The following is a 21724-nucleotide window of genomic DNA, read 5'->3' on the forward strand; positions in this document are numbered from 1 at the left end:
AGGTGTACACGGATCACAAGAGTTTGAAGTACATTTTCACTCAGAAGGAGTTGAACCTCAGACAAAGGAGATGGTTGGAGCTCATCAAGGATTATGACATGAGATTGCATTACCATCCCGGAAAAGCTAATGTAGTAGCTGACGCTTTGAGCCGTAAGAGCCATGTCAACACCCTAGTGACGGGAGAAGTACCAAAGGAGTTAGCAGAAAACCTTCGTGAGCTATGTTTGGAAATAGTTCTCAGAGGCTATGTAGCAACATTGGAGATTCAGTCAACATTAATGGATAAGATCAGAGAAGCTCAGAAATCTGACAAGGAGATTGCTGCTATAAAAGAGAAATTGAGCGAAGGAAAAGCAAAGGGATTTCGTGAGGATGAGCACGATACCTTATGGTTTGAGGACCGTGTTTATGTGCCAAATGACCCGGAGATCAGGAAGTTGATTTTGCAAGAGACACATGATTCACCGTATTCGATTCACCCAGGGAATACCAAGATGTATTTGGATTTGAAGGAAACATTCTGGTGGACCGGAATGAAGAAGGATATTGCAGCATATGTAGCAGTTTGTGACGTATGTCAGAGAGTAAAGGCAGAGCATTAGAAGCTAGCAGGATTGTTACAACCATTGCCGATACCCGAATGGAAGTGGGATAAGATAGGCATGGATTTTATCACAGGACTACCCAGGACGAAGGCAGGCTATGACTCGATATGGGTAGTAGTTGATCGTTTGACGAAGGTAGCACATTTTATTCCAGTTAAGACCACTTACACCAGTGCTAAGTTGGCGAAGATATACATGACCAGGATCATTTGTTTGCATGGAGTTCCGAGGAGTATCGTATCAGATAGAGGAACTCAATTTACCCTCAAATTTTTGGAATCAGTTGCATGAAACTTTAGGAACCAGACTAGAGTTCAGCACAGCTTTTCATCCGCAGACAGATGGACAGACCAAGAGAGCCAATCAGATTTTGGAAGATATGCTGAGAGCTTGTGCACTAGATTATGGATCTAGCTGGGATGATAACTTGCCGTATGCGGAATTTTCTTATAACAACAATTACCAAACCAGTTTGAAGATGGCACCTTTCGAAGCTTTATACAGAAGGAGGTGCAGGACACCGTTGTCATGGGACGAAGTTGGAGACCGTCAATTCTTTGGACCAGATTTGATTAAGGAGTCTGAACAGAAAGTTAAGTTGATTCGCGATAGGCTGAAGGTAGCCTAGTCCAGGCAGAAGAGCTACGCAGATTCTAAACGCAAGGAGACAGTCTACGAAACCGGAGACAGAGTTTATCTCTGAGTATCCCCACTTCGAGGAGTTAAGCGCCTTGGAGTTAAGGGAAAGTTAGCACCGCGTTTCGTTGGACCGTATAAGATCTTGCAACGTATGGGAGAAGTCGCTTATAAGTTGGAGTTACCAGAGGGACTGTCAGGAGTTCATGATGTATTCCATGTTTCCCAGCTGAAGAAATGTCACGCCGAGATGGCGGAGGTACCGCTAAGAGATACAGTACCGCTTGAAGCGATTCAGTTGGAGGATGACTTAACATATGAGGAGAAGCCAGTCAAGATTCTCGATTATGCCAGCAGAGTTACCCGCAGCAAGGTTATCAAGTTTTGCAAAGTTTAGTGGAACCACCACTCAGAGGATGAAGCCACCTGGGAAAGAGAAGAAGATTTGCTCAAGGACCACCCTCACCTATTTTCTAGCCATCCTGAATCTCGAGGGCGAGATTCATCTTAAGGGGGGTAGGTTTGTAACATCCCAAATTTGCAATTTGGAATGTTATACACTAGATCATCATGCATAGCATATTTTCATGCATTTTGGTTGATCCTAGAAATTTCACGCAACTCAAGGACCCACGGAGAGAGTTGGAGATTTCGTTATTTTCATATTTGAGTTCTCTCAAATTTTGGAAAAGAGGGTCATTTGATTTATTTATTTCATCTTCAATTATTTTTTCCAATATCAAAAAAAATGAGATAGGGAATAATATGACTTTCCCAAAGTTAGGAAAAATGAAGATCTAATGAATAAATCAAATTTTGGTTTTGCCGGAGTTTTGTTTGCTTTTTATTTGGATAGGGAAAAATGCGCGTTTTCAAAAATTGCATTTTAGGCCCGGAGAAAAGTTCATTTTGTTCGACTCATTTTTAGGAGTCGGGGAAAATTTACTTTAGAATTTTTGGAGTTCGTTTAGTTTCTTTTTCTTTGTTTTTCTGCGCGCGTAACCGATTTAAAAAAAAGGGACGCAGGCCCAGCCGCCTGGGCCAAGACCGGCCCAGCCGCGCGCGCCAGCCGCCAGCCCCGCCGCCAGGCCGAGTCCCAGCGGGACTCCAGCCGCCGCGGCCTCCCCTTGCCCCTTCCCCAAGTCTCTAGCCCCCCCCCCACCTATATAAATACCCCCATAACCCCCCCTCTCCCCACACCACCCCAAGCCCTAAGCCGCCGCCGCCGCCTTAAGCCGCCGCTGCCGCCCTAAGCTGCCGCCCGGAGCCCCGCCTCCCGAGGTAGCCGCGCCGCCTCTTCTTTTCCCCGGTTCGGTTTTTCTTAAAAGAACCGTTCCGTTTCTTTTCCGTTTTCTTTCCGATTTTTCTTTTCGGTTTCTTTTCGAAAAACCCTAGATCGGTTTTCGTTCTTCTTTCGGAACGTTCGTCTCAACGAATGTGATCACCGATTTTTTCCCGGTTAACGACGCCCGTTCGTTTAACCGTTCGTCTTTCTTTTCGTCGGATTTATTCCGCGATCGTGATCTCAGATCCGATCTTCGTTCTAGTCTTTCTTCCCGCTCGTTTATCAGAATTAGGTGATTCAAGCGCCTGGAGTTTCGTTTCGAAACCGCCGTTCCGACTAATCAACTTGAACAAGTTTTTGCCACAATAAAATTTGACCTAGTTTCAACTTGCTAGAACCGAGTTGTTTTCTTTCGCCGTTTGTTTTCCGTTTCTTTGTTTGGTTCGTTCTTTCTTTGCAACCGGAGTTCTTAAGTTAAACTTCCTGGTTCGTTCTCTTGCTCGAGTTTTACCTGTGCATTAGATGAGTACTTATTGTGTGCTTGTTGTTTGTCTGCGATAGATCACCCGGATTGCGCCGCTTGTTACTTCGAAACCCTAGGTCTCGCGGATCATCAGCAAGGCAAGTAACACTTTGATCATACCTTTTCTACAACCCATGTTTTATTGCATTAGACCCAACCTCTCACATTGCATGATTAGGATCTAATTAAATTGTGGGATGGGAAGTAGGTGAGGTAGTACCTATTACCTGTATTATTATGAAACCTTTGGGACTTTTCAGACGACGAGTAAGGTGCTTTTAGGTCGTGGTTCTATACTCAATGATGCCGTTGGAGTTAATGGACCCATTTATCTTCCGAGCCTTCCGCTGTTATCGTTATTAGATGGCCGTAAGCCATATTTATTGTAATAAGTTCTCTTTGAGACATCGATGTAATAAGTATGTGATTGCAACTCTGCTATAAATCCTTCGAAGTACTGTGTGGTGTCAGCATTACTGATCCAGGGATGACACCGGAGCACAGTAGACTTGATCCATTCGGGTCGGGTCGCTACAGCCTCGGGCCTCCTTTTATAGCTACAAAGGGGTCGCCACCGTGGCACACATGAGGTGGAAAGGTGTATAGTGGCTGAGTTTATCCTCTGGCTGCGTCGGACAAACACATTTAAAGCGCTACCGACGTGCCCTGCTTGCTTTATCGGGGACGGCAAGGAAGCTTGTCCCAGCTGTCGCCGCCTCGCCTGGCCCCGACACGCGTCCGAGCTGAGGAGGCGTTGTAGCGCCACGTTGGCTGGCTACTAGGCTGGCGTGGTGGCAGAGTCTTCACGAAGATCTGCATGCCACCACGCAGGTGCTTGCTGAGTCGGTGTGGAGGCCGCACACTGCCACGCAGATGCCTGCCCAGCTGGTTGAGCTAGCAGCTGCATGGGAGCGGTGGTGGAGTCTTGGCAGACGTGGGGCCTGGCTGCAGTCCCGCAGATGTCCTCGGCAAGGGTCTTGCCGGGGGCCCAACAAGGGTCTTGCCGCGGCAGCGCGGTCATCGTCGTTAACGATCTTGCCGGGGGGTCTCGTGGATTTCCTTGGAAAGGACCTTGGCAGGGATCGTCGTCTTCTGGTCCTCATCTGATCTTGTGTTTTTATGATCTCCACAAATATCTGCATGCCACCATGGAGGTGCCTCCCGAGCATTGGTTCCAATGTGGGTGATGGCATTGGAACCCCTTGGCTCAAGGGCGGCGCGTTCTGCCGGGATTGGGCAAGTTGCCCCGACAAGGCTCTTGCCGGGGCTGCGGAGGCTGCCCCGGCAAGGGTCTTGCCGGGGGAGTCCACCTCGCCCTCTTTCTCTCTGTGCCTCTGGCCTTGGCGTTGCTTCGGTTGTCTCGTGCTCCGGCATCCCTCCACTGCCCTGCTCAGTGTGGCCGCGGGCATGGCTCTGACTGCCCATGCACAAGTAAAGGGGTACAAAGGAGAGCCCCTTCTTTTGTACACCGACAGGAGCCCCCGGGCCTGGGCCACACATAAGCGCGACACGTTGTTTGGCTAGGCCCAGAATGGTGCGCGGGCACGTGGGGCAGATTTTTACTTGTAGTAACTCCTTCGCTCGCTGCGCTTCCCCACGACCCGCATTGAACGCGCGACGTGGAGGTTCATGTGTGACGTGGGGGTCATGTGTGGGGCGGTTTCCGCACGCATGCGTCATGACGGCCCACGCCTTCCACATAAAAAGAGGAAAACGCAGAGGCGTGGCTCATTTACTGAGTGGACTCGGGTCGTGGTCTTCAAGGCGCCCGCGCCCCATGATCACAGGGTGGAGAGCGGTCGTTGTCGGTGTCAAAACCGGTAGATCTCGGGTAGGGGGTCCCAAACTGTGCGTCTAGGATCGATGGTAACAGGAGACGGGGGACACGATGTTTACCCAGGTTCGGGCCCTCTCTATGGAGGTAATACCCTACGTCCTGCTTGATTGATCTTGATGAATATGAGTTTTACAAGAGTTGATCTACCATGAGATCGTAATGGCTAAACCCTAGAAGCCTAACATGTATGACTATGGTAATGAATATCCTTTCCGGACTAACCCCTCCTATTTATATAGACACTGGGGGGATCTAGGGTTTACATCACTACAAAAAAAAATACACTTCCGTGATCATACGTGTATGTCACAGTAGGTCGCTTTTTTTGTCATGCATGTACATCCATGACAAATTTATGACAGAATCAAGATAGTCATACCTGTGCTGCCATAGAAGTGTTCCATGACATTACCAAAATTATCATCACGGAAGTGTCCACTTCCATGACGATAAATCGCGCGTCACAGAAGTGCTTTCGTCAAGGGTGACCGACACGTGGCATCCATCGTAACGGAACGCCGTTAAGCTATCGGGTTGGGTTTTGGATCCGATAACCCGTTAACAGCCCCGACCAATGGGGAATTTCCACGTGTCAAATGATCATTGGCTGGAGAAAACACGTGTCGGCTCATCGTTGGGACAGATGTCATCCACTCATTGGACAGAAGGCGCCTATGATACGTCGACACGAGGCACGGCCCAACAGAGGCCCATTCCTGTGAAAAGGCCGGCCCGTTTGACTTGGTCAAAAGGTAGCGGGCCGGCCCATGGAAAGCCTGTTAACAGCCTATTCGCATATAGCCCATTTACAGCCCGTTACGCCCTAACCGAATTAGGCCCAGTGCCATCGGCATAGTTGTACGGACACCGTCGGGATAGGTCCTATGCCGACGGCCTTTCTATGCCGACGACCTCCCGGGCTACGCCGACGTATATGTTGCCGACGGACCTATGCCGACGGGGGCCGTCGGCATAGGCCTGTCCCGACGACATAGCAGGGCTATGCCGACGGCCAGGGCCGTCGGCATAGGGTGCGATTCCAGTAGTGACGGCCGCCGGCATCTCCACCGGACGACCTTCTTCTACTGCAACACCACGGGGTTCATGGTGTCGCTGCTCATCATCGTGCTGCTCCTGGTCCGGAGGCTGCAGAGCCGGTGCTCTGCGCCATGGTGCAGCTGTGCGAGCTCATCCTGGTTGTGCTGCTCGGCCTCCTGGGGGCCTACGTGACCGGGAGCTACGGGAATGCGGGCTCCTCTGCCAACGTCATCGTGCTGATCGACCTGGTTCTCGTCTACATCTTCCTCATGATGATGGTGTTGGTGGTTGTCTCGAATCCTCTCGTGGTGGTGATGCTACTGTGCTTGCTCGGCCTCATCGGCGCGTACGCGACCGGCAGCTGCCGGGACATGGTCACCACCGTCAAGCTCATAGCCTTGCCGGCTGCTACTTTGGTGTACGTGGTAATTCACGTGGTCTTCTTCACGCTGGAACACAAGGAAATGAGCAACAAGGACAACAGGAAGCTGGAGAAGAGGCGCAAGCGGCTGCTGCTTCTCGCCATCCTGGTGGCTACCATCACCTACCAAGCTGGACTGACACCGCAGGAGGGCTTCTGCACGGAGGGGCACCATGCGGGAGACCCCATCATGGCCGACACATATGGGGTGAGGTACCAAGCGTTCTTCTACTGCAACTCGACGAGTTTCATGGTGTCCATCACGCTCATCATCCTGCTTGTGAACCCGAACTTGTATAAGCCGGGCATATGGTGCTACGCGCTATATGTGTGCATGGTGAATTGGTGATCGCCCTGTTCGGCCTGATGGGCGCCTACCTCAGCGGGACTACCTCAGCAGCATCATGTACGTCTTCGTCCTGGTCGCCGCGGCAATCACGCTGATTGCCATCACGGTCATGGCGCTGCTGGTCCTGCTCATATTCGGCGATTCCAATGGAGAAGAAGACCGCAACTCATAACGGCCAAGTCTAGCCGGTGATAGGGAAATGAGGCGACAACACAAGAGCGGGAATAGTGCCAGGCGGAAGTACATGATGGTGATGGTGATCCTTGCGGCGAGCGTCACCTACCAGGCCGCCATGAAGCCGCCCGGTGGCGACCATGGGGGGAACGCCGTAATGCGGCTTAGCAACCCGCTCCGGTACAGCGCCTTCTTCTACTGCTACTCGACCTTGTTCGTGGCATCGGTCGTCGTCATCGTCCTGCTGCTGCAGGAGTCTCTGCAGAACAATGTCTTCGTGCTCTATGCCATGAACACAGCAATCGTGCTAGACCTGCTCGGCCTCCTCGGGGCGTACGCCGTCGACAGCAGCCGAGGGTGCAAGGCGACGGGGTACGTCATCACGCTGTTCGCCGCCGTGCTCGCCTACATCGCCATCCACCTCGTGCTTTGGTTCCTGGGCAGGAGAGCCCGGGACAAAGTAAATAATAGTTCTGCCTGTGAACCGGAGGCTCAGACAAAGAGCTCAAACAATTGTTAGTAGTGATACTGATGATCTGTAGGAACTAGCTAGACTGACAGTTAGCGAATCTCTTCACATATTTATATACCCTATTGTATAAGAAAAGGGAAAAATCATGTACTCCCTCAATGTTTACTTAAAAATTGCAATCATTGAATCGATGAGTATAGTGCCCACAAGGCGACAACTCAAAGGCCAACGAAAGACCAAAATGTCAAATGTCGCCTCATTGTGTGGTGCCGATGAGCTTCCGATCTCTCTTCACAACGGCTCGTAACATAACTAGTAATGTAGATGCCACATAAGCAAAAATAATGAGATGACAAGTAGTTACGGTCAGTTTGGATGGTGACCTAGCCCTCGTGCCAGGAAGTTTTCTGCTGCCTGGCATGGACATCAAATGTGAATTTTTTCTGCCTGACCATGCTAGTGTGGCAACCAAGCGTTTGGTTTGGTCCCTCGCCTGGTAAAGCATCAACGTCCCATCATACAGTCCGTGAATCATTTTTTTATCATGCAAAGTTCCATCCAGGTTGCTATTTAGCTCGTGGCCACAGGCCCAGGCTTCCGAACTAGATCGCCTGGCCCAGCCTACTTAGAGTGCCTCGAGTTCTGCCCAGGCTAATTACAAATTTACAATACAAGGAGTCCACGCTACGCAAGTTCTCTTTTTCATAGGGCAGCAACCGAACAACCACTAGTAGAATCCAGGGACAATTCCAGGCCAGGCAATACATGACGAGGATGCCAACCAAACTGACCCTTAATAACACTAGTAGAAAAGAGGGCTTTGGTCACAGCTCAATGTACACATTAGTCCTGGTTGCATTACGAACCAGAACTAATGTGAGCATTAGTCCCGGTTGGAGCGGCTAGGCCGTCGGGAAGGCATTAGTCCCGGTTCAAATGGGACCTTTAGTCCCGGTTTGAGACACGAACCGGGACTAAAGGGTGCGATGCCCTTTAGTCCCGGTTCGTATCTCAAACCAGGACTAAAGATTAGAGCTTTAGTCCCGGTTTCAGACATGAACCGGTACTAAAGGGTGCGATGTCCTTTAGTCCCGGCTCGTGTCTCAAACTGGGACTAAAGGGGTTTGTGTCTCAAAAACTCTACCCCCCCTCCCCCCCCCATGTATCGGCATTTTAGTTTGGAAAAAAACAAAAGAAAATGATAAAAACTTCAAAAAAGAAAATCTTTCGACATGTAGTTATATTACTACATCTACTAGTTAGGAAAAGTAAAAAACTTAAATCTGGACATCTACTTGTTTCGTAGTTAATGTGCTATCTATTTTCTGTTACACCTATGCATCATAACTAATGTTGTTCCTACCTTGTTTGCTGTCTTGGTAGGCAAATTTTGAGATGAACACGGACTCGGAGACCATCAACACTGCGTGCAAAGATATTCTACAGAAAAATTCAAAGAGCAGACGCCATCAGATCAAGAAGAAGTATTTTGATACCGTAGCCGGAAACAAAGTCAGCATCAAGTCTACGGTGCCAGATCTGACGGATGGTGAATGGCAAGCTCTGGTGGAGATGTGGTCTACCCCAAGACACAAGGTTTGTCTCTGCTTTGTTTGCTGCTTTATGTTTTGCACATGATATGCTAGTGCAAGATAATGCTGACAATATGATTTTTTGTAGGAAACCTGTGTGTCGCACAAGATGAATCGAGAAAAAGTCGTTTACAATCAGAGAACTGGTTCGAGGCACTACACAGCACACATTTTTCTCACTGTGAGAACTTTTCTCTAGAGACCTTACCATTTGATCCTCGTTGAATAACATTTATGATTCTTGCTGAATAAAATTTTGATTTTTGTTGAAAAACATTTCAGAAAGAAGAGCATAAGGGTGAGGAGCTGTCTGTGATTGACTTGTTTAAGGCCACCCACAACAGCAAGAAGCACGGGTTTTCGGAGCCAGTCAAGACTGCTATGGTAAGTCACTCCATGTTTTGTCCAACCAGTTCAAACTTTTGTCTAGAAACCTCAGCCTTGTTTGATTCACAGCTAGCTTTGATGTTGTTTGATGCTATTTGATTCGGAGCCAGTCAAGAACACACACTATGTTCCATGCTTTGATGTTGTTTGATAGTTCAACAAAGATATCAGAACTTGTTGTAGCTATTTGTTGCATTTTTATGATATGATGAAATTTGATCTGAATGTTAGTTTGATGATCGACTCACTCGGGAAGCCATCTTATATAGAACCACCATTCGAGGCTTGATGAAGCATCATATTGTTCCAATTGCATGTCTCCAGGTCACATAAGTTACTAGTCAAATAATGCTGTCAAGTTACTAGTCATCATCTTCTTTTGTTTGAGTTTGAGTAAAATATCTATGTATAGATTTTGTGTGCTGGTTTGGTTACTTCAAATAATCCATTTGTGTGTTGGTTTGGTTTCTCTTGCTTGGGTTGGTTTGCAAAATGTGAAATAGATCTCCCACTAATGCCTATCATTTTCCTCCATATGCTAGCTTGAGATGGAAGAAATGAAGGACACGCCGGTTCCAGTCATCTAGGAACAACTCCGGCAAAGCAGCTGATGCTGTGGCTGCTCATGTTCGTGATCTTGAGCAGAAGCTGGAGAGGTCGGAGCTTCAAGCTGAAGTGATGCAAGAAGAATTGGCGACAATCAAGAGGAAGGCGGAAGTGAAGGAAATATGCCCTAGAGGCAATAATAAAGTTGTTGTTTATATTTCCTTATATCATGATAAATGTTTATTATTCATGCTAGAATTGTATTAACCGGAAACTTAGTACATGTGTGAATATATAGACAAACAGAGTGTCACTAGTATGCCTCTACTTGACTAGCTCGTTAATCAAAGATGGGTAAGTTTCCTAACCATAGACATGAGTCATCATTTGATAAACGGGATCACATCATTAGAGAATGATGTGATTGACATGACCCATCTGTTAGCTTAGCACTACGATCATTTAGTTTATTGCTATTGCTTTCTCCATAACTTAAACATGTTCCTATGACTATGAGATTATGCAACTCCCGAATACCGGAGGAACACTTAGTGTGCTATCAAACGTCACAACGTAACTGGGTGATTATAAATATTCTCTATAGGTGTCTCTGGTGGTGTTTGTTGAGTTGGCATAGATCGAGATTAGGATTTGTCACTCCGATTGTCGGAGAGGTATCTCTAGGCCCTCTCGATAATGCACATCACTATAAGCCTTGCAAGCAATGTGACTAATGAGTTAGTTGCGGGATGTTGCATTACGGAACGAGTAAAGAGATTTGACGGTAACGACATTGAACTAGGTATGATGATACCGACGATCGAATCTCAGGCAAGTAACATACCAATGCCAAAGGGAAAAACGTATGTTGTTATGTGGGTTGACCGATAAAGATCTTCGTAGAATATTTAGGAACCAATATGGGCATCTAGGTTCCGCTATTGGTTATTGATCGGAGATGAGTCTCGGTCATTTTTACATAGTTCTCGAACCCGCAGGGTCCGCACGCTTAATGCTCGATGACGATCGATATTATGAGTTTATGTGTTTTGATGTACCGAAGGTAGTTCGGAGTCCTGGATGTAATCACGGACATGACGAGGAGTCTCAAAATGGTCGAGACATAAAGATTGATATATTGCACGATGTTATTCGGACAGCGGATTAGTTCTGGGAACACCGGATAAATATCGGAGTGCCGGGGGGTTATCGAAACCCCGGGGGGACTAATGGGCCAACATGGGCCTTGTGAGAGAGGGAGGAGAAGGCCCTAGGGCTGCCCCCCCTTGAGGAGTCTGAATTGGACTAGGAGGGGGCGGCGCCCCCCTCCCTTTCCTTCTCCCTCTCTCCCTCTCCTTCCTTCCCCTCTTCCCTTGTTGGAAACCTACTAGGAATAGCTAGGATTCCTATTCCTAGTTGGAATCCAACTTGGGGCGCGCCCCATGAGGGCCGGCGGGCCTCCCCCTTGCTCCTTTATATACGGGGGCAGGGGCACCCTAGAACACACAAGTTGATAGTTGTCTTAGCCGTGTGCGGTGCCCCCCTCCATAGATTTCCACCTCGGTCATATCGTTGTAGTGTTTAGGTGAAGCCCTGCGTCGGTAACTTCATCATCACCATCATCACGCTGTCATGCTGAGAAACTCTCCCTCAGACTCAACTGGATCAAGAGTACGAGGGACATCACTGAGTTGAACATGTGCAGATCGCGGAGGTGCCGTGTGTTCGGTACTTGATCAGTTGGATCGCGAAGACATTCGACTACATCAAGCGCGTTACATAACGCTTCCGCTTTCGGTCTAGAGGGTACGTGGACACACTCTCCCCTCTCGTTGCTATGCATCTCCTAGATAGATCTTGCGTGATCCTAGGAAATTTTTGAAATACTGTGTTCCCCAACAGTGGCATCCGAGCCATGTCTATGCGTAGATGTTATATGCACGAGTAGAACACAAAGCAGTTGTGGGCGTGGGTATATACATATTGCTTGCCGTCACTAGTTGATTTTTGATTCAGTGGTATTGTTGGATGAAGCGGCTCAGACCGACATTACGCATACGCTTACGCGAGACTGGATCTACCGACGTGCTTCCACTAGTAGAAAACGAGCCTTTTGTCTCGGTTCATAAGGGCCTTTAGTCCCGGTTCTGGAACCGGGACTAAAGGGTCTTTACTAAAGGTCCCCCCTTTAGTCCCGGTTCTTATACGAACCGAGACTAAAGGCCCTCCACGTGGCCGCTGCCTGGAGGTCCACCTTTAGTCCCGGTTGGTAACACCAACCGGTACTAAAGGATTTTTTTGAACTTTTTTCCCGATTTTCAAATTTTTGAATTATTTTAACCTCTAATCTCTAATCACCCCTCATCACTGCTCAATTTAATCTCTAATCACCCCTCATCATTCCAAATCATCTAACTTCCCGGACGGTCACCCATCCTCCCACTCCCCCAACCTGAGCATGCTTAACTTTCGGGTTCTATTCTCCCTCGTTTCCAAGTCTGCACTTGTTGTTTTGCTGACAACAGTAAGATGTCAATCCTATTAACCCTCAGGAGTTTAGCTTGAGCATGAAGTCACACATTTCACTGTTTGAGTTTAAAACTATTGTTCCTAAAAACAATAATTATTTAGTGACACTAATATTTCTTGAATAAGTAGTTTGACCATTGTTTGACCATACTTTAACCAGATTTGACCAAAATTCAAAAAAACTGAAATAATTATTTAGTAACACTAATATTCCTGAATAATTATTTAGTAACACTAATACTTCTTGAATAAGTAGTTTGGCCATAGTTTGACCAGATTTAATGATTTTTTTAAAAAAACTGAAATTTGAGCATAACTTTTTTCCTTTTGGAATTTGAGGATTCTACAAATTTGCAAACTGGCCGTAGGCGGTCAAAATCGGATGCGGGTTTTTGTGCTGAACATTTTGATATATTATACGTTTTTTCTGACATCGTTGCAAAAGTTATAGCCGTTTTACATTTTCCCTACACTTTTTGCAAAACATGTCCAAAACATGTCCTAACTAGTAGATGTAGTAACATAACTACATCTCAAAGGATTTTAACTTTTGAAGTTTTTATCATTTTCTTTTGCTTTTTACAAAACTAAAAAGGCGATACACAGGGGGGGTTGTAGGATTTGAAAATTGCAACATTAGTACCGGTTTGTGGCACAAACCGGTACTAAAGGTCTAACCTTTAGTACCGGTTGCTGGCACGAACCGGTACTAATGGGCATCGCACCCTTTAGTCCCGGTTCGTGGCACCAACCAGGACTAAAGGTCCCATTTGAACCGGGAGTAATGCATGTACGGTGACCTAGCCGCTCGAACCGGGACTAATGCTCACATGAGTCCTGGTTCGTAATGCAACCAGTACTAATGCTCTTTTCTGGCCGAACCAAAGCCCCTTTTTCTACTAGTGTTCGCACACAGGTGGCTAGTGGGTGTCTGTTTCTCCAACTTTAGTTGAATCAGTTTCAATGAACAGGGTTCTTTCCGAAGATCAAAAAGCAATCACTATACTACGTTGTTGTTTTGATGCGTAGGTAAGAACGGTTCTTGCTGGAAGCCCGTAGCAGCCACATAAAACTTGCAACAACAAAGTAGAGGACGTCTAACTTGTTTTTGCAGGGTATATGGTGATGTGATATGGTCAAGACATGATGAGATATAAATTGTTGTATGAGATGATCATGTTTTGTTAAAGTTATCGGCAACTGGCAGGAGCCTTATTGTTGTCTCTTTATTGCATAAGATGCAAGCGTCATATAATTACTTTGCTTTATCGCTATGTGATAGCAATAGTTGCAAAAGGAACAGTTGGCAAGACAACCATGTGACGACACGTTGATAGAGATCAAGATGATGGAGATCATGGTATCATGCCGGTGACGATGGAGATCATGACGGTACTTTGGAGATGGAGATCAAAGGCACAAGATGACGATGGCCATATCATGTCACATATTTTGATTGCATGTGATGTTTATCTTTTATGCATCTTATTTTGCTTAGTACGATGGTAGCAATGAGATGATCCCTTACTAAAATTTCAAGGTATAGCTGTTCTCCCTGAGTATGCACCATTGCGACAGTTCTTCATGATGAGACACCGTGTGATGATCGGGTGTGATAAGCTCTACGTTCACATTCAACGGGTGCAAGCCAGTTTTGCACACGCACAATACTTGGGTTAAACTTGACGATCCTAGGATATGTAGATATGGCCTCGGAACACCGAGACCGAAAGGTCGAGCTTGAATCATATAGAAGATATGATCAACATAGTGATGTTCACCATTGAAAACTACTCCATCTCACGTGATGATCAGACATGGTTTAGTTGATATGGATCACGTGATCACTTAGATGTTTAGAGGGATGTCTATCTAAGTGGGAGTTCTTAGGTAATATGATTAATTGAGCTTAAATTTATCAGGAACTTAGTCCTGATAGTATTTGCATATCTATGTTGTAGATCAATTGCTCGTGTATAGCTTCCCGATTTATTTATGATATGTTCCTAGAGAAAACTATGTTGGAAGATGTTAGTAGAAAAGATGCGGACTAGCTCCGTGGTCTGAGAATAATCCTCATTGCTGCACAGAAGAATTATGTCCTTGATGCACCGCTAGGTGACAGACCTATTGCTGGAGCAGATGCAGACGTTATGAACATTTGGCAAGCTAGTATGATGACTACTTGATAGTTTAGTGCGCCATGCTTTACGGCTTAGAACCGGGACTTCAAAATCATTTTGAATGCCATGGAGCATATAAGATGTTCCAAGAGCTGAAATTGGTATTTCAAACTAATGCCCGAGTCGAGAGGTATGAGACCTCTCACAAGTTCTTTGCCTACAAGATGAAGGAGAATAGCTCAGCTAGTGAGCATGTGCTCAGAATGTCGGAGTACTACAATCACTTGAATCAAGTGGGAGTTAATCTTCCAGATAATATAGTGATTGACGGAGTTCTTTAGTCATTATAACCAAGTAACTAGAACTTCGTGATGAACTATAATATGCAAGGGATAACTAATACGTCCATTTTTGCATCATGCTTTTATATTGATATTTATTGCATTATGGGCTGTTATTACACATTATGTAACAATATTTATGCCTATTCTCTCTTATTTTACAAGGTTTACATAAAGAGGGAGAATGCCGGCAGCTGGGATTCTAGGCTAGAAAAGGAGCAAATATTAGAGATCTATTCTGCACAGCTTCAAAAGTCCTGAAACTTCACGGAAGTCATTATCAGAATATATAAAATATACTGAGCGCAAGAAGTTCCGGAGGGGGGCCACACACTGCCCACGAGGGTGGGGGCGCGCCCTACCCCCCTGGGCGCACTGCCTGCCTCGTGGGCCCCCTAGTGGCCCTCCGATGCCCATCCTCTTCTATATGGAGTCTTTCAATGAGAAAAAAATCATAAGCCAGCTTTCGGGACGAGACTCCGCCGCCACGAGGCGGAACCTTGGCGGAACCAATCTAGGGCTCTGGCGAAGCTGTTCTGCCGGGGAAACTTCCCTCCGGGAGGGGGAAATCATCGCCATCGTCATCACCAACGACCCTTTCATCGGAAGAGGGTCAATCTCCATCACCATCTTCACCAGCACCATCTCCTCTCAAACCCTAGTAGTGTTAATTACTCCTTGTAGTTGATGCTAGTTGATTTATTTGGTGGAAGATCATATTTTCAGATCCTATATGCATATTAATACTCCTATGATTATGAACATGAATATACTTTTTGAGTAGTTACGTTTGTTCCTGAGGACATGGGAGAAGTCTTGCTATTAATAGTCATGTGAATTTGGTATTCATTTGATATTTTAATGATATGTATGTTGTCTCTCCTCTAGTGGTGTTATGTGAACGTCGACTACATGACACTTCACCATTATTTGGGCCTAGAGGAAGGCATTGGGAAGTAATAAGTAGATGATGGGTTGCTAGAGTGATAGAATCTTAAACAATAGTTTATGCGTTGCTTCGTAAGGGGCTGATTTCGATCCATATGTTTCATGCTATGGTTCGGTTTACCTTAATACTTTTGTTGTAGTTTCGGATGCTTGCAGTAGAGGTTAATCATAAGTGGGATGCTTGTCCAAGTAAGGACAGTACCCAAGCACAGGTCCACCCACATATCAAATTATCAAAAAGTACCGAACGTGAATCATATGAACATGATGAAAACTAGCTTGACGATAATTCCCATGTGTCCTCGGGAGCGCTTTTCTCTATATAAGAATTTGTCCAAGGTTGTCCTTTGTTGCAAAAGGGATTGGGCCACCTTGCTGCATTTTATTTACTTTTGTTACTTGTTGCTTGCTACCAATTATCTTATCACAAAACTATCTGTTACCTATAATTTCAATGCTTGCAGAGAATACCTTGCTGAAAACCGCTTATCATTTCCTTCTGCTCCTCGTTGGGTTCGACACTCTTACTTATCGAAAGGACTACGATAGATCCCCTATACTTGTGGGTCATCAAGACTCTTTTCTGGCGTCGTTGTCGGGGAGTGAAGCGCCTTTGGTATGTGGAATTTGGTAAGGAAAATTTTATATAGTGTGCTGAAATTTACTGTCACTTGTTACTATGGGAAGTACTCCTCTGGGGGGGCTTGTTCGGGGTATCTTCACCCCGACCAGTAGAGAAAAGAGTTACTCCTCAGCCTATTGAACCTACTGAAAATGAAAATGTCTACTTTGAGATTCCTTCGGATATGACAAAAAAACTGCTAGCTAATCCTTTTGCAGGAGACAAAACAATGCATCCTGATGAGCACCTAATATATGTGGATGAAGTTTGTGGATTATTTAAGCTTACAGGTGTGCCCGATGATGTTATTAAGAAGAAGGTCTTCCCTTTATCTTTGAAGGGATATGCATTGACATGGTATAGTCTATGTGATGATACGGTATCATGGAACTACAATGGATTGAAATTGGAATTTCATCAGAAGTTTTATCCTATGCATCTTGTTCATTGTGATCGCAATTATATATATAATTTTTGGCCTCGCGAAGGAGAAAGCATTGCTCAATCTTGGGGGAGGCTTAAATCAATGTTATATTCATGCCCCAATCATGAGCTCTCAAGAGAAATGATTATTCAAAATTTATATGCTCGGCTTTCTGATAACAATCGCACCATGCTCGATACTTCTTGTGCTGGCTCTTTTATGATGAAGACTATTGAATTCAAATGGGATTTATTGTAAAGAATTAAACGCAACTCTAAAGATTGGGACCTCGACAAAGGTAAGAAGTCAGGTATGATACCTAAGTTTGATTGTGTTAAATCTTTTATGGATACCGATGTTTTCCGTAAATTTAGCACTAAATATGCTTGACTCTGAAATAGTAGCTTCTTTCTGTGAATCTTTTGCTACTCATGTTGATCTCCCTAGGGTGAAGTGGTTTAAATATCATCTTCCCATAGAAGTAAAAGTAGCTGCACCTATTAAAGTTGAAGAAAAGACTGTCACTTATAATGATCCTATTGTTCCTAATGCTTATGTTGAGGAACCACCTTTTCCTGTTAGGATAAAAGATCATGCTAAAGCTTCAACTGTGGTTCGTAAAAGCAATATTAGAACTTATACACCTCCTGAGCAAGTTAAATTTGAACCTAATATTGCTATTGTTAAAGATCTATTGTCTAATAATATTGATGGGCATGTTATTCCTTGGTCACGCTGGTTTTTATAGGAGGTTCATTAAGGACTTCTCAAAAATTTCTCGGCCTCTGACTAATTTATTACAAAAAGATATACCATTTGTTTTTGATGATGATTGTGTAGAAGCATTTGAAATACTTAAGAAAGCATTGATCTCTGTAAGTATTGTTCAGCCACCTGATTGGAATTTACCCTTTGAAATTATGTGTGATGCTAGTGATTATGCTGTAGGTGTTGTTCTAGAGCAAAGAGTTGATAAGAAATTAAATGTTATTCAATATGCTAGTAAAACACTAGAAAATGCTCAGAGAAATTATGCTACTACTGAAAAGGAATTTTTGGCAGTTGTATTCGCTTGTGATAAGTTCAGACCTTATATTGTTGATTCTAAAGTACCTATTCACACGGATCATGCTGCTATTAAATACCTTATGGAAAAGAAAGATGCTAAACCTAGACTTATTAGATTGGTTCTCTTGCTACAAGAATTTGATTTGCATATTATTGATAGAAAGGGAGCTGAGAACCCCGTTGCAGACAACTTGTCTAGGCTAGAGAATGTTCTTGATGACCCACTACCTATTGATGATAGCTTTCCTAATGAACAATTAAATGTCATAAATGCTTTTCGTACTGCTCCATGGTATGCTAATTATGATAATTATATTGTTGCTAAATTTATACCACCTAGTTTCACATACCAACAAAAGAAAAAGTTTTTTTATGATTTGAGACATTACTTTTGGGATGACCCACATCTTTATAAAGAAGGAGTAGATGGTGTTATTAGACGTTGTGTACCTGAGCATGAACAGGAACAGATCCTATGCAAGTGTCACTCCGAGCTTATGGAGGACAACATGCTAGAGATAGAACTGCACACAAGGTATTGCAATCTGGTTTTTATTGGCCTACTCTCTTCAAGGATGCCCGTAAGTTTGTTGTATCTTGTGATAAATGTCAAAGAATTGGTAATATTAGTAGACGTCAAGAAATGCCTACGAATTATTCACTTGTTATTAAACCACTTGATGTTTGGGGCTTTGATTATATGGGACCTTTTCCTGCCTCCAATGGATACACAAATATTTTAGTTGCTGTTGGTTACGTTACTAAGTGGGTAGAAGCTATTCCAACTAGTAGTGCTGATCATAACACCTCTATTAAGATGCTTAAAGAAGTTATTTTTCCAAGGTTTGGAGTCCCTAGATATTTAATGACTGATGGTGGTTCACATTTTATTCATGGTGCTTTCCGTAAAATGCTTGCTAAATATGATGTTAATCATAGAATTGCATCTCCTTATCACCCACAGTCTAGTGGTCAAGTAGAATTGAGCAATAGATAGCTCAAATTGATTTTGCAAAAGACTGTTAATAGATCTAGAAAGAATTGGTGCAAGAAACTTGATGATGCATTATGAGCCTATAGAACTGCATATAATAATCCTATGGGTATGTCTCCGTATAAAATGGTTTATGGAAAAGCATGTCACTTACCTCTCGAACTAGAACATAAGGCTTGTTGGGCTATTAAAGAGATCAACTATGATTTCAAACTTGCCGATGAGAAGAGGTTATTTGACATAAGCTCACTCGATGAATGGAGAACCCAAGCCTACGAGAATGCCAAATTATTTAAAGAAAAAGTTAAAAGATGACATGAAAAAAGAATACAAAAGCATGAGTTTAATGTAGGTGATTATGTATTGCTATAGAACTCTCGTTTAAGATTTTTTTGCAGGAAAACTTCTCTCTAATTTTTTTTAGAAAAAACTTCTCTCTAAATGGGAAGGTCCTTACGTTATCGAGGAGATCTATCGTTCCGGTGCCATGAAAATCAACAACTTCGAAGGCACAAATCCTAAGGTGGTGAACTGTCAAAGAATTAAACATTATATCTCGGGTAATCCTATATATAAATGTTGAAACCAATGTTATTGAAACCGTAACCCCTGGAGGAATACATAAGGAACACTTTCCAGAACGTTTCAGACTTCAAAAAGGAATAGGTATGTGATACGGTAAGTAAACCGACTCCAAAACAGTTCTAATGGCAATTTTCTTCCGTTTTGGAATATTTAGAAAAATAGAAAAATAAGAAACAGTTCGGGAAGGACACGAGGGCTCCACGAGGGTGGAGGGCGTGCCCTACCCCCCATGGCGCGCCCCCTAGCTCGTGGGCACCTCGTGCGCTCTCCGGACTCCTTTTTCTCGCACGTTACGTATTTTGGTCAATAAAAAATCATTATATAATCTCCCGGAGGTTTTGACTCCCGTATAATGCAAATATCTCTTGTCTTTATTTCGAGCTGTTTATCTGACAGATCTAGGTTGTCATGTCGTCCTCAAGTGCCCCCAAGGACAAGTTCTTCTAGAAGTTCATCAACACCTACCTTGCAGAGGTTTTGCAACACCCTTAAACCATTGAGATGCATGAGGGGTTGTTGCACATCTGCGATGTTGAGGGACCAAGAAGGACCGGAAGCGTGGAAACAAGGCTCGAGGCAATCGAGCAACAAGTTTTCAGGTGTAGGGAGATGGTGGAGCGTGGACTTGACTCCAATCACATTATGATCACGGAGTTAACCAACAACCACAAGTTGGATGCCAAGGACATTGGGGAGGCTATCTTCAAGCTTCACGAGAAAATTGAGCACCTCCAAGCCCAGATCTATGACCTACAAAATCAAAACTGTGAGTATGAGTATAGATTCAAGAGGATGAGTTTGGCTGCAGATTTGAAGATTCAGGAGACTCGGTCATCCTTCTATGATGGCGAGCCTATGCCTTGGAAGAAGGACGACAAGCCTACATCGTCAACAACTCCACCCTCTCAACCAACAAAGAAGAACTGAGTACCTGGTATGGGCACTCCCCTTGGCAAGTGCCAAGCTTGGGGGAGTGCCCCGGTATTGTATCACCATCACTTTTATCTTTACCGTTTTCTTAGTTTGATCCTTTTGATAATATCTTGATCTAGTAGAATAAAGTTTTAGTATGATCTAGTTGTGAGTTTTGCTTTATGATCCTTCTATCTAATCGAGTCTGTGAGTTATATATAATAAAGATTAGTGTTGAGTCAAGGGCTTGATTATTTTGCCATAATCTTGAGTGAATAAAAGAAAAGAGAAAGAAATAAAAAGAAACAAAGAGATCATATGGATCTTATGGAGAGTAATGAGCTCACATATAAAAAGTATGATGAATAAAAGTTGTTGAGAGTTGACAAACCTAGTTTTGGTCATCGTTGCAATTAATAGGAAGTAATAAAGAAAGAGAGGCATTCACATATAAATATACTATCTTGGACATCTTTTATGCTTGTGAGCACTCATTAAAATATGACATGCTAAAGAGTTGACGTTGGACAAGGAAGACAACATAATGGGTTATGTTTTCTTAGATCTGAGATAAATTATATTTTCATGGATCATCCAACATGATTGAGCTTTCCTTACCCCTCATGCTAGCCAAATTCTTTGCACCAAGTAGAGATACTACTTGTGCTTCCAAACACCCTTAAACCAGTTTTTCCATGAGAGTCCACCATACCTACCTATGGATAGAGTAAGATCCCTCAAGTAAGTTGTCATCGGTGCAAGCAATAAAAATTGCTCTCTAAATATGTATGACTTATTACTGTGGGAGAAAATAAGCTTTATACGATCGTGTGATATGGAAGAAATAAAAGCGACGAACTGCATAATAAAGGTCCATATCACAAGTGGCAATATAAAGTGACGTTTTTCGCATTAAGATTTTGTGCATCCGACCATAAAAGCGCATGACAACCTCTACTTCCCTCTGCGAAGGGCCTATCTTTTACTTTTATCTCCTACCTTACATAAGAGTCATGGTGATCTTCACCCTTCCTTTTTACATTTTATCTTTTGGCAAGAACAATATGTTGGAAAGATCCTGGTCTATATGGCTAATTGGATGTGATTTTTCGTGAACTATTATTGTTGACATTACCCTTGAGGTAAAACGTTGGGAGGCAAAACTATAAGCCCCTATCTTTCTCTGTGTCTGATTAAAACTCCATACCCATAAGTATTGCATGAGTGTTAGCACTTGTGAAAGACTCTATGATAGTTGAGTATGTGGACTTGCTGAAAAGCTCTTATATTGACTCTTTCCTCTGTAATGA

The 21724-nt window shown here is 44.1% G+C and overlaps 1 pseudogene; it reads left to right on the forward strand.

Moving 5' to 3' along the window:
- Positions 1 to 5840: 5840 nt before the first annotated feature.
- The window catches only part of LOC125535068, a 71671-nt pseudogene continuing 55787 nt past the window's right edge, over positions 5841 to 21724 (forward strand).

The sequence above is a fragment of the Triticum urartu genome, chromosome 2 (genome assembly GCF_003073215.2).
Source record: "Triticum urartu cultivar G1812 chromosome 2, Tu2.1, whole genome shotgun sequence".
Taxonomy (NCBI): domain Eukaryota; kingdom Viridiplantae; phylum Streptophyta; class Magnoliopsida; order Poales; family Poaceae; genus Triticum; species Triticum urartu.